The 12,010-nt window shown below is 42.6% G+C and overlaps 1 protein-coding gene and 1 long non-coding RNA gene across 3 annotated transcripts in view; one reads left to right on the top strand and one right to left on the bottom strand.

Annotated features, from left to right (window-relative positions):
* Batf (basic leucine zipper transcription factor, ATF-like) overlaps positions 1–12,010 on the top strand; it is a 23,739-nt gene that overhangs the window by 7,619 nt on the left and 4,110 nt on the right. The window lies entirely within an intron of this gene.
* Positions 7,043–12,004, bottom strand: LOC102008564. Of its 2 annotated transcripts, none has more exons than XR_264632.2 (4): positions 11,282–12,004; positions 9,901–10,856; positions 9,433–9,523; positions 7,043–8,478 (listed from the first exon to the last, which is right to left on the bottom strand). It is a non-coding gene; the product is annotated as an uncharacterized LOC102008564 (long non-coding RNA). The 2 variants fall into 2 exon arrangements; XR_001231942.1 differs by having other exon boundaries at positions 7,043–8,266.

The following is a 12,010-nucleotide window of genomic DNA, read 5'->3' as shown; positions in this document are numbered from 1 at the left end:
TTTTTTTTTTTTTTTTTAGAAAACTTGGCATAAAGAAATCTTTTTCAAATAAAACACAAAACTCTGAAACCATAAGGGAAAAGGTGATAGACATTATCTTTATGTATAAAAGTGAGAATTTCTATATAGCTCAAACACTACGTGCAAGATCAAAGTCAAATGCCAACCTGAGGAAAAATATCTATAATACTTATGACCTAAAAAGGCCTGTTTGCTTAGGATATGAAAGCTTTTATGAACAGGAAAATTATTAACAACCCAAAAGAAAAATGAGCAATGGTAGGCAATTTGCAGAACAAGAGAAATAAAAGGCAAACATATATGTGAAAATATGCTAGACCTCGCTTAGTATGGGAAATGTCAGTTAAAACAAAAGTGAGAGTTCCCTGCTAGATTGACAAAGATGAAAGATGCTGTTAATGCACAGGGGGAGAAGCAGGGGCCATTCCCCTCTAGGGGGAATTTAGTTAGTCCAACCCCAGGAAAAGGCAATTTGATGGGGTCCATCCAAATTATAAGAGCACATACCTCATGGCTCAGCATTTTGACATCTCAAAGTCTGTGCACGGACACACCCATGCCCACAGATTGTCCAACCTTATACATTTAAAAATGATCATTGCTGCACTGTGTCTTTTAGCAAAGAAATAAGCTAAATATCCACCAGTAATGGAGTGATCAAATAAATCACTGTTTATCCATTCAGTGTAATACTATGGAGCTGTTATAATAATGAAAGAGTTCTGTATCTGAAAACTTACCATGTTTCTCTACTCTTAAACGAAAAAGGTACAAAAGTGGCACCTAGGTTGCTCCAATTGGTGTTTTTAATAAAATAAATTATACATGTACATAAATGTACAAACAAAATTTCTCAGATAGACTACCAACACATTGTTAATGGTATTTATTCCTGATAAGTAAGACTAAAGATTTAAGGCAAGAGGGAGATAATTTGTGAATTTTTTTTTACCCTTTTACTAATTTGGGTTTTAAGAAATTATTTGCTTTTATTTTTATAATATAGATACTGAAATTCTCAACATGGATCTTTAATACCTACATATTAGGATGGTTTCCTTTTTTAGTTTTGATATCACACATTAAAGCGTCAGTCTTGCATGGTGACATTTTAGCCTTCGAACATCCTATGTAAATATCTCAGCCCTTCCGGAGAGCTAACTGCTGGTTGGGATTTGGGTGAGCCTGAGGTCCACAGTACTAGGTGACCCATTATAAAGAATGGCAAGCTGGTTCCCTTTGTGTAGCCAACCTGGCTGACTGTAATGGCACTCTAGTGGCTTACAGCAGAGAGGACTTTGAGTCAATGTCCAGAGTCAGTGGAAAAGAGAACAGAGATCAGTCAGGAAGCATAATTCGTGAAGAGGTCAAAAGTGGAGGAGACAGAGGCAGGCAGCAGTGTTAGAGCTGTGCCACTGGGAGGGCAGATCTGACCTCTAGCATGGAGCTGGGAGCGAGTTAGAGTAATAGGGCCAAATTCTGTGGCTGGATGGAGGTGGGCCAAGTGTTTCCACGGGGCTGGACCCTGAAGGAATCTCACACAGTGAAAAGACAAGGGTTCACAAGTTCCAGGTATACCTTTAATGCATATATAACCAAAAGAAATCACAGTGTAAATTGGGTACTAAATGAAGCTTTGAGCTAATGCTATGGGAAATAAAGTTCTTACAATTAATTGAGTAAGGGAGAAAAAGGAACTCAGCAAAGATGTTAAACTCCTGGGTGCCATAGAATGACACTGTTGTTGTTGGCCTTCGGGGAACACCTGGGAAGGTCCTGTTCACTCCTGGAGATCCTTTTCTCTGCTTGGGAAGCCATGCTTTAATATTCATTGGCCCCGGGAAGTCACAGGTCAATAAGACAGAGAAGGAATGTTCTGGCTAGTTCCACCTTTAAAAAGTTCGATGGAAAGTTAGTGAACCATTGATGGAAATGAGATGCCTTTCTCAGGCTTCTATTGCTATGAATATCTTTTTTGAAACATGGCAATAGAACACATGACTGTGTATGAGGCACCTTTCATTGAGTGTGTGCTGTACTGGCAATATCTCACTTAATCTGCACAAAATTTTCCCTGTATTGGGTTAAATAATTTGTCCAAGGTTGTACAGTTGTAACTTCAGAAGCTGTATTCCTAACCACTAAACTACACGGCCTCCTTCTCCAAATGCACATGAAGATGTATTCATCTTCCCTAGCCTAGCTCTTCTTTGAATCTCTTCCTGAATTTATTTTTCTGTTTTTAAAGCAATGTCCTCCAAAATTTACACTCTTCTTCCATCCATCGTTAGGCTTGGTCAAGAAAGTAAACAGATCTATAAATATATCAGGTAAAGCCATTTTTTAGAAGGCCGTGTAGCAATAAATATTACCCTCTTACATGAGAATAACTTCTGAGACTGTAAATCTACATACAAAAGTATAAAGTAAAGATGTGTCTAAGAGTGCTCAATCCCTCTGTATGTGTGAACAATAAACACCTCCTTGATCCTATAAAATTTAGCAGGTGGTTAACAATGGTGATTAAGCATGTTGTGATCCATTTATATAACAGAATTTTATGCTGGCATTAAAATGACTGTGCAGATCAGTGTTTATCAACTTAGAAAGATGCAGTGAAGTAGCATTGAGTAAAAAAGGCAAATTATAAAGTTTCCAGAGTATAATCTTGTTGCTGTAGTCCATGGGTTTGGAGAATGGGTGCATCTATAAAGAGATATTTGTCAGAATATTACCCAAAATGCTAATTATGACTGTTTCTGAGTGTTGGATTTTGGGTAGTTCACCTTCCAGGTAGTACTTTTCTGCATTTTTGTTATGGTAATGAATGTGTGTCCTTTTAAAGATCAGAAGTAGTCTAAAATAGTCTTTTAAAAGACGACTATTTTATAGGGGAAGGAAAACCACATCAAGGCAATTCAGCATGCCAATTGCTTATCCCACTGGTGATGGGTTAGCTGTGTTAGGTTTGGGAGGCGCATTTGACAGGACTGTCTACCGAGGAGACAGTAGAACGCTGTCTACGGAGGAGCCCAGGCCCTAGGTCAGAACCCCACGGCACTTCGTTTTGTGTATATCTTCATGAAGCCACGTCAGCAGATGCAGACTTCTTTCTCTTGGGCAGAATGAGTGTCACCAAGAGCCCGTGCTTCTGTAGGGTTTCTTGATCTCCTCTGTAGGACTCAGTCTGACCCTGCTTCTTGGGGTAGGTTGGCTCCATAGGACACAAATTGCTTCAGATTTTGTGATATCAGTACAGGAACTCATCTGTGTCCACATGATGTCTTGTGGAGGGAATCATAATAACATGGTCATAGTACCTTGTTCATGGAATCACAGGATTAAAAGGGAACCCAGAGATCTTTTAGGACAATGTGTTCCATTTCCAGTGAGGAGTCTATTGTCTTTCTCAAGGACACCCAAAGGCACAAACCTCAGCCCTCCCACCAGCCTGCTTTTGTTTTGTGTCATTTTGTTGAACAGAGCTTTGCTATTGGTGATGTTGGTCCCATTTGTCCTTTTCAAAGTGTAAGCCGAGAAGCAAGCCGTTACCCAGAATGCTTGACAACCAGACTCATGATAGTTAGTGGGGACACAAACAGTGAGAGACTAAAAAGAGTTCAAGATTGACAGAGGCTGAAGTTGAAATGCTTCTTTATTTAAAAGAGATTTTAAAGTAGCACTATAAAATGAAAAGGACAATAACATATTGGGGAAAATATCTACCTCAAATCAATAGTCAATATGTGCACTGCAGAGAGAGCATCTTTTTAAAGAGAAACACTGACTGTGATCATTGAGCAGAGGATGTGAACACAAAGCTTATACAATATTTTTCCTATCAAAATGAAAATAACCTAATTTCCTATTCTGATCATAAAAACAACACACACTAAGGCAGGAAGGCAAGGTTTCTCAGTCTTGACACTCTTGACATTTTGAACCCATTAATTCTTTGTTATGTATATGTGGTTGTTCTGTCTATTGTAAAATGTAAAATCTGCCAGTGCCAGTAAAACCCCTTCACCCAGTTATGACAACCAAAAACATTTCCAGAGCTTGATAAATGTCCCCTAGAGGAAAAAGGAAAAATTACCCCTGGTTAAAAGTGCTGGACTGAGACAGATACACAGAAGTTATCCTTCTTCCTTAGTAACTGGTAAATTGTAACATTAAAATGACATTGAGAAATAAGCATAAATATAACTGTCACACATAAACAAAAAAATAAATTTGAGGAACCGTCATAAAACTAATTGGTAAAATGAAATTATTTAAAATTGTATCACTTAAAAATAAAATTATATCACTTAAAGATGCCTCCTTGTTGGCTACAGATTGCTCTAGGCAGTGTGGTAGTGAAAGGGCACAGGGTGTAGCAAAGTTGGTGCACATATTCATACTGAGGACACTGTGTATCTTTTACAGCAATGCTCACCAACAGCTGCAAGAATGATTGTGCCATTTGCTTCACTAATCTCCCTTTTAGGAATTTATCCTAGGAAATAACTGAAAAAGGGCAAAACCCAGTATACATCATGATGTTTGTTCCAGCTTTATTTATAGTTGCAACACTTAGGTAGCAACCCAAATATGCAACATTAGAAGACCATTTTATGTATTGTGGATCGGCAGTTTGGTGAAGCAGACATTAAAAATAGTACTATAGTCATTGTGTAGGGGTGACAAAGTCATGGCAGAAAACAAAATGCAAACTGTATAAGTATTAGGGTTGAGATTTTTGTAAAAATAAGTATATATGTTTGTTTAAAGGCACAATATATATACCAATGAAAACAGGTGTGTTAGGGGACTTATAGCATGGCTATTTTTAATTTAACGAAAAAAAACCTTTAACTGGGCATGGTGACACATGCCTGTAATCTGGCTACTTGGGGGTAAAGGCAGGAGGATTGCAAGTCTGGGCAACTTAGTGAGACCCTGTCATAGAGAAAAAATAAATAAGGTTGGGGGTATAGCTCAGTGGTCCCTGAGTCCAATTCCCAGTACCACAAAAACAAAGCAAAACAAAAAAAATTTTACTGTAGTTATACAGTATATTTTTACTTAACAGAGATTAAAATGGTCAAATAGATAGCCAAGGGAACTCTGGAGAAAATTGAGGGAGAGGACAGAGAGATCATTGAGCTTGAATTTGGGGATTAGATTTAGATAGATGACGTTATAATTTACCCCTTGCACTTTTGAAAGCAAAGAAGGCACCACCAAATATTACACCAGGACAACACATGTGAGCTGGGACAGTCCCAGAAAGTGTCTGGTCACCATAGACGGAGGGAAACCAAGGAGGATGACTTGGAGCTTTTATGAAAACTCTGGGGAAATGAAGTTCAGAGCCAAGCAGAAGGCCAAGATTCCTGGGGCCCAAAGGGACTCTTCTGCAACTGAGGACCTTATAGCTGACCTGTTTTCTGGGTGCTCAATTGGTGAGAAACACTCATTTTTCACGGAGAGCTCGCGGACACCATGAAGCACAGCCTGTATTCCCAGCAGGGCAGCACACATCTGCAGGATGATTCATCACTCAGCAAGTACCTACTCAGCTCCTTCTTTTGGGGACAGCGTGCTCCAGCACTGAGAGTACAGCAGTGACAGAACAGTCTCGATTTCATGGACCTTGTATTCAGTCAGAAGTTTATAAAACACAAATAAACAAATGTGCTAATCACATAATGAGAAAGTGCTCCAAAGCCAATGAAACTGTATGATTTTGAAAATGACTAACGGACAGGGAGGCAGAAGCTATTAAAACACTTGAATGTCGGGTTAAACATTCCCTCTCAAGTCTTATGGACATCAGTTTCCTTATAAACACTTCCCAGAATTTGGGAAAGTATTACAAGGTCTACATTTGTAGTCAAGCAACATGACTTTATTGGATGTACCAGACACTGCCCCTGTCACTGCCGGGCATGGTGGTGCACACTTGTAGTCCCAGTACTGAAGGCTGAGGCAGGAGGGTCACCACGAGTTTGAGGTCAGCCTGGGCTATGTAGTGAGTCCAAGGCCAGCCTGAACTACAGAGCAAAACCCTGTCTCAAAAAAGGAAACAGAACAAAACCAAAAAACCCCTCACAAGTCAATAGTAGCTTTTGCCTTCATGAATTCAACCATCCAAATGGCAAAAAATTTCCTAGGGTTATAATTCATGATGCTTAAATAGATTCCCTCCCTCTTGCCTTTCCATTAGAAGAAGGAATTATGCTGGGCTGCTGGAAATCATTTTCACCAAATGTATTAGTAGTAGAATGGTGACATACCGAGTGGGCATTTTATTGTAGAAAAAATTAACTTAGAAATATCTTTACCAACTCTTTAAAATTTTTTATATTTCTATGTAATCTATTTTTAAAATTTATTTTAAATATAAAAGAATGAAAACATATTAACAAACAGACATCCATTTACAAAATAGCATAAGACCAATACAAGCAATTCTGAATTACAGACAAAGTAGTAGCAAATTAACAATGGTTGTTGTATTACATATTGATATCTTCAAAGTGGTTTCTCAGGAAAACAAATATAGACATGCAAAACTGATCAAATAATTAATCATTAACTGTTCCTTTCAGTAAAGTGATGGAAGACAGTAGTACAGTTATGTTAGCTATCCTGTATATACATATATACATAATTTCCCCTTCTTTCTTTTCTCTTTTCCCTCACCCCAGTTGCTCTTTACTTTTGAGCAGTTTCCTTTCATTTCACAATGTCTATCATACCTCCTAATTTTTATTCACTCTTTCAGGTTCTTACAGTAGTGAGACAATATGTTGCTTACACATGTAGGTCTGATTTATTTCACTTATGAGTATGGTCTCTAGTTGTGACCATTTACCTGTGAAAGCTTTGAGCTTATCTTTCTTTATAGCAGAGTAATATTCCAGTATATAAAAATACCACAATTTTTTTATCCTTTCCTCAGTGGATGGACAATTGGGTTGCTTCCACAATTTAGCAATTACAAATTGCGCTACTATAAACATGGGTGCACATATATCACTGTTATATGATGGTTTTACCTTTATATGTGATTCATTGTCTTTCTCTAACAGCTTTTAATATTTTTTCCCTATGTTGGACTTCTGGTACTTTCAGTATAATGTGGCATAAAGAGGTTCTCTTTTGGTTGTAGCTATTTGGAGTTCTTTTTTTTTTTTTTTTTTTTTGGTACTGGGAATCAAACTCACAACCTCATGCTTGCTAGGTAAGCACCATGCCACTGAGCTATATCCCTGGTGCTATTTGGGGCTCTACATGCCTCCCTTATATGAATATTTTTTCCTCTACATATGGGAAGTTTTCTGCCATTATTTCTGTGAACAGGTTTTTTATGCCATTTGTGCTGCCTTCTGACTTGTCATATATTCCAGTTGCTCTTAGATTAGTCTTCTTTGCATCCTTTAGCAGCTGTAGGATCCATTTTTCATCTTCTCTTGTTGCTTTAAATATGTCTTTGAGTAGTTGGTCTTTGAAGGCATTGCCATCTTCTAGTTCTGAAATTCTGCCCTCACATTGGTTGCTTCTGTTCCCCATACTTTAAATATGACTTTTAATCTTCTGGATTTCTGATTGAAATTTTTCACGGGCTCTGATTCTTTGCTAAACATGCCATTCATGTTTTATATCATTTTGTTTAGCTCATCTAGCTTTTTATTAGTGTCTTCTGAAGGCGGCTGTATCTTTTCAGTTGTTGCTTCCATTACCTGTTTAGTTATATCGTCTCTGATCCCACTGAGTACCTCTTTGATCTGTTTTCTAACCTCCTCTGTTATCCTTTCAAGTACTTTGGTTGTGTGACCTACGCTGTTCTGGCTCTTGATGCTCCCTGGATTAACCTTGGGGAGTTGGGAGTTTTGGGAGGCATTTCGTTGCCTTGTCTTCTCGTGTCTTTGTTCATTTGTTTCTTTTGTTTTGCCCTGAGGTTGTGGAGGCTTATAGTTTAAAGACTTTGTTGGTAATATAGAGACCTCTAGTTGCTTTTCAGTGATATATTGTGCGCATAGGTAATTATAGTCCTTTGTCTCAGCCCCAAAATCTGACCATCTTGGTTAATCAGCTGCGTCTGTCAAAGGACTCAGGGGAGCAGAGACCTGCACTTGCCCTCAGCTCACAGCGATCTGTTCCGCTTCCACGTTCCAACCTGAAGCCCGTGGAGTCCCCAGCTTCCGCTGTGTTTCTGTAGACTCGGCTCCCTTTCCTAGGCGCCGCCAGCAGGGAGCTGCGGGGAAAGCGCAGATTGTCCCTTCCCTGTTCTGTCTCTTCAATTTCTCTGTAGGTTCTAAGTTTCCCATTACATCCTTCCTGGTTCCTGGGGGTCTACTTCTCTCCTTCTTCCTTCTCCAAGGTGTTATTTTCCAGGGTCTGGATTCCGAAGCTGGGGAAGCTGTGTTGTTGCTTAGCACTCCACCATTTTCCCAGAATCTATGTAATCTATTATAGTTATTTTAATAAAATATAAAGTAAATGTATCTATATTAAACATTATATATTTATGTTATCATTATTTTTAAAAGGAATCTGCTATGAACATGATTCTCAACTTGGCTGAACATTAGGTCACCTGGGAAGTATTTTTAAAAAAAAATTTTTTTTGTCTTTTTTAGACAGGGTCTTGCTATGCAGTTCAGCCTGGCCTTGAGCTCACTTTGTAGCCCAGGCTGGTCTCGAACTTGCAACCATTCTCCTACCTCAGCCTCCCAAGTGCTGGGATTACAGGTGTGTGCCACCTCGCCCAGCTTAAAATCTTGATGCCTATGACCCACCCCAGAACAATGAAACTGCAACCTTGAGGTGGGGATAGGGTGTCAGGGCAAGCCCAGGAATGAAAACTGTTTAATCTAATCCTCTCCAGGAACTGGAGTGTGCAGCCAGGGTTGAGTTAGGAGCAGAACCCCAAGGCCCACGGGGTATCTGTAGTACAGAGTGGGCTGAATTTGGAGGCAATTCTGTCCTGGTGGCCTGATGGCTTCAAACAGAAGAAACACTTCAAACTTTTGCTTTCATAGCAATTATGAATTGCTTTGTTTTGGTTGTTTTCTAAAACTTGTCTTACTAGGAGTAACCTCCTTAGCTTGAAGGCCAGTCAGGATTACATTCAGCTGCAAACCATAGAAATGGTGTCAAGTCAGTTCACTTTTGCCCTCACCAAGAAGCTAAGAAATGGATAGGTGAAGTAGTGCGAGAAAGAGACAAGCTCCTCCTGTCTGCGCAGCCACGCCACTCCCACCCGGTAGTCAGCTTTCATCCTCAAAGGCCGAAATATGACTGCAGAACCTCCAGGCACCAGTCTGTGCACAGGGAGGGCAGAGGGTGGCCTTTAGCCTTGAGGGGAGGCTTTGCCTTTTTAGTGGGAAGGGAAGCTTCACTCCCACCCTACCCTCATACCTCTGCTTGTATCTCATTGGTCAGAACTGTCGTAGGATCATCCCCAGCTGCAGTGGAAGCTGGGCGTTTGAGTGCTTCTTTTCCCAGACTCCTTAGAGAAAGCAAGGAGAAGGTACTTGGATGGACACTGGCGGAGCCAATCTGAGTAGTTTTCACATTTCAGGTCAATGAAATCAGTACTGAAAGCCAAGGAGCAGGGGCCAGCCTTCTAACCCTGTGACTTCTGAGAGCCTACATCTGGCTGAACATCTGCTGATGACAAAGAAACTTACGGCCCAAGAGCTTTAGCTCGAAGGCCTGAAAATGAAGATGTCTCCAGAATCAGACACGTACATCGTTTGATGCCCCAACCTGTGGCTTGGGGATTCTTCTTGTCTCTTTAGCGGGTGAGAGGCAGGTACTGGGCCTGATTTCCCCAGGAGAGATGGGAGATGTAGGCATAGACCCTTTCTCTGGGAAGTAACCCACCTCTCAGCAGGAAGCCTTCTTCAGGAGTGGCGAGTTCCATCTCTATGTGCAACTGATGCGCAGGAGCTGCTGGTAACTAAGGGAGACTAAACACATGGCTGGGTGAGAGGGATAAACTTCGCATGCCACTCAGTGAGGTGTGGGTGTAAGCTAAAAAGGTCACCCTACCAATAAATGACTGCATGTTCTCTTGAGAAAGAGACTATTTTCTTGAGAAGGGACTATTTTCGCCCTTCTGGAAACTGTGATTAGAAAATGCAGGGAGAAGGTCAAGGCACTAACCCAGGGCTGGCAGGGCAGAGGGCCAAGCCTGTTGGGAATGCCTGGGCAGTCCCTGCTGGAGCAGTGGGCCAGAGCCCAGCTAGGAAAGGCCAGCCTGTCCCCTTAGTCTCTGTCCCAACTTGGCAGCCCCGGGGGTAAGGGAACTGCCTGGGGATTTCCCGTCACCCGAGAACTCTTTGAGTGACCCCTCCTCAGCCCCTCCGTAGGGGATTTCCCAAAGTGTTCCCAGGCCCCAGAAAGCTTCTCCTTGGTCACCTCCATGCTGTTGTGGTTCATGACAGAAGTGGCCCCGGGTGAGGAGGAACCGTAACATTAGCATCTGGGCTCGTAGGAGGCCGGAATAGAGGGAAGGTGAATTTGGAAAGCTAACAGGGCTGAAGCCTCCCAGGAGATAATTATCAAATTTCACCGGAGTTAAAGAGACTTCAGAGGCAAGAGGGGAGGGACGGGGGCTGGGAATTTAGCTCAGCGGCACAGTGCCTGCCTGGCAAGCACAAGGTCGTGAGTTCGATTCCCGGTAACGGAAAAAAACACACACACACACACAAAAAGAGAGGAGGGAGGGACAGACTGCGAAACCAGACTGCTTCAATTCGCATCTTGGTGCTGCAGCTTTCCACCTGGGTGACCTGGAACAAGGCCGTTCACTTCTGTGCACCTTAGTTTCTCTTCTTCTGTAAAAGGGGATAATATTGTTTACCACATAGGTGGTTGCAAAGAGTAAACATAATGAAAACCATAAAATACTTTAAAGAGGGACCGACACATGGTAATGGTCAATAAAGGTTAGTTATTGTCAGGTGAGGTTATTCCAAAAATTGGGCTCCTACTAATCTTTCTCATATAAATTGAGTCTACACTTATCTCTCCCCAATATGTGTGTTCGTGCACACACACACACTCACACACTCACATTTCCCTTCAGGGCCAGGGTGGGGGTGCTGGAGGCTCTGGTTTGCTGATATACTTAAGAAACCAATTTGGAATCTTAAGTATTTGACAGTAAGGGGCCTGGAATCGAATCTTGTGGTTTTCAGCATCCGAAGCCCGTTCAGCCCATGGGGAGCCTTTAACAACCCAGTGCCCAGGCTGCACCCACCTGTTATGTGGCAGCCAGGCACTGGTATTTATTGTAACGTTGCCCAGGGCACCCGGTGTGTGGCTAGGGTTGAGAATCTTTGTTTTGGTCCAGTCTTCCTTTATGTTTTAAAGTAAGACAAGAGGGGCTCAAAGGGGAAAGTGGGGGTCACCCAGCCAGGACCGAGGCCTGGGGGCCCCATTCCCAGCGGTCACCGATGGAGCCCAGCTGTGTGCCCTGTGCCCACTCCCGTCCCGCAGAGGAAGCAGGCAGGCACGGTGGAGCACAGGGCCCCAAGTCACACGCTCTCAGCCCCTTCTGGCTCTGGGCGTCTGGGTGCACTGCTCAGTTTCTGAACTTCTGAGAAACGTGTCTTGAGGCCAGTCCTGCAGCACTTTCTCCTAAAGCTGCGGCCGCTCGTGCGCGCACGTGGTGGGTGCGCGGTAGAGGTCACCCGGTCCTCTCAGTCGGCCTCATCCGCAGAGCGGCGGCAGTGACAGCCCCTGGCTCAGGGTCCCTCTCAGAGAGCCGTGGCGAGGAGCCCGCTGAGTGCGAATGAATTCCCACGGGCGAGGGCCCGCCCCGCCGCTCTGCGGTGGAGCCCAGATTTCCTCGCGAACGCCTCTCCTCTCGCCCGCAGTGAAAGCTCGGCGGAGAGGAGGGCACGGTCGTCCCTCTGGGGAAAAGCTGCTCCCACGGCCCCTCGGCCCGATGTCCCTGCAGCCGCGCGCCCCTGGCCGGTGGCCGCTC

Source organism: Chinchilla lanigera, unplaced genomic scaffold, assembly GCF_000276665.1.
Source record: "Chinchilla lanigera isolate Chin_1 unplaced genomic scaffold, ChiLan1.0 scaffold00122, whole genome shotgun sequence".
NCBI lineage: Eukaryota > Metazoa > Chordata > Mammalia > Rodentia > Chinchillidae > Chinchilla > Chinchilla lanigera.
This window is presented reverse-complemented; position numbering and strand designations above follow the sequence as displayed.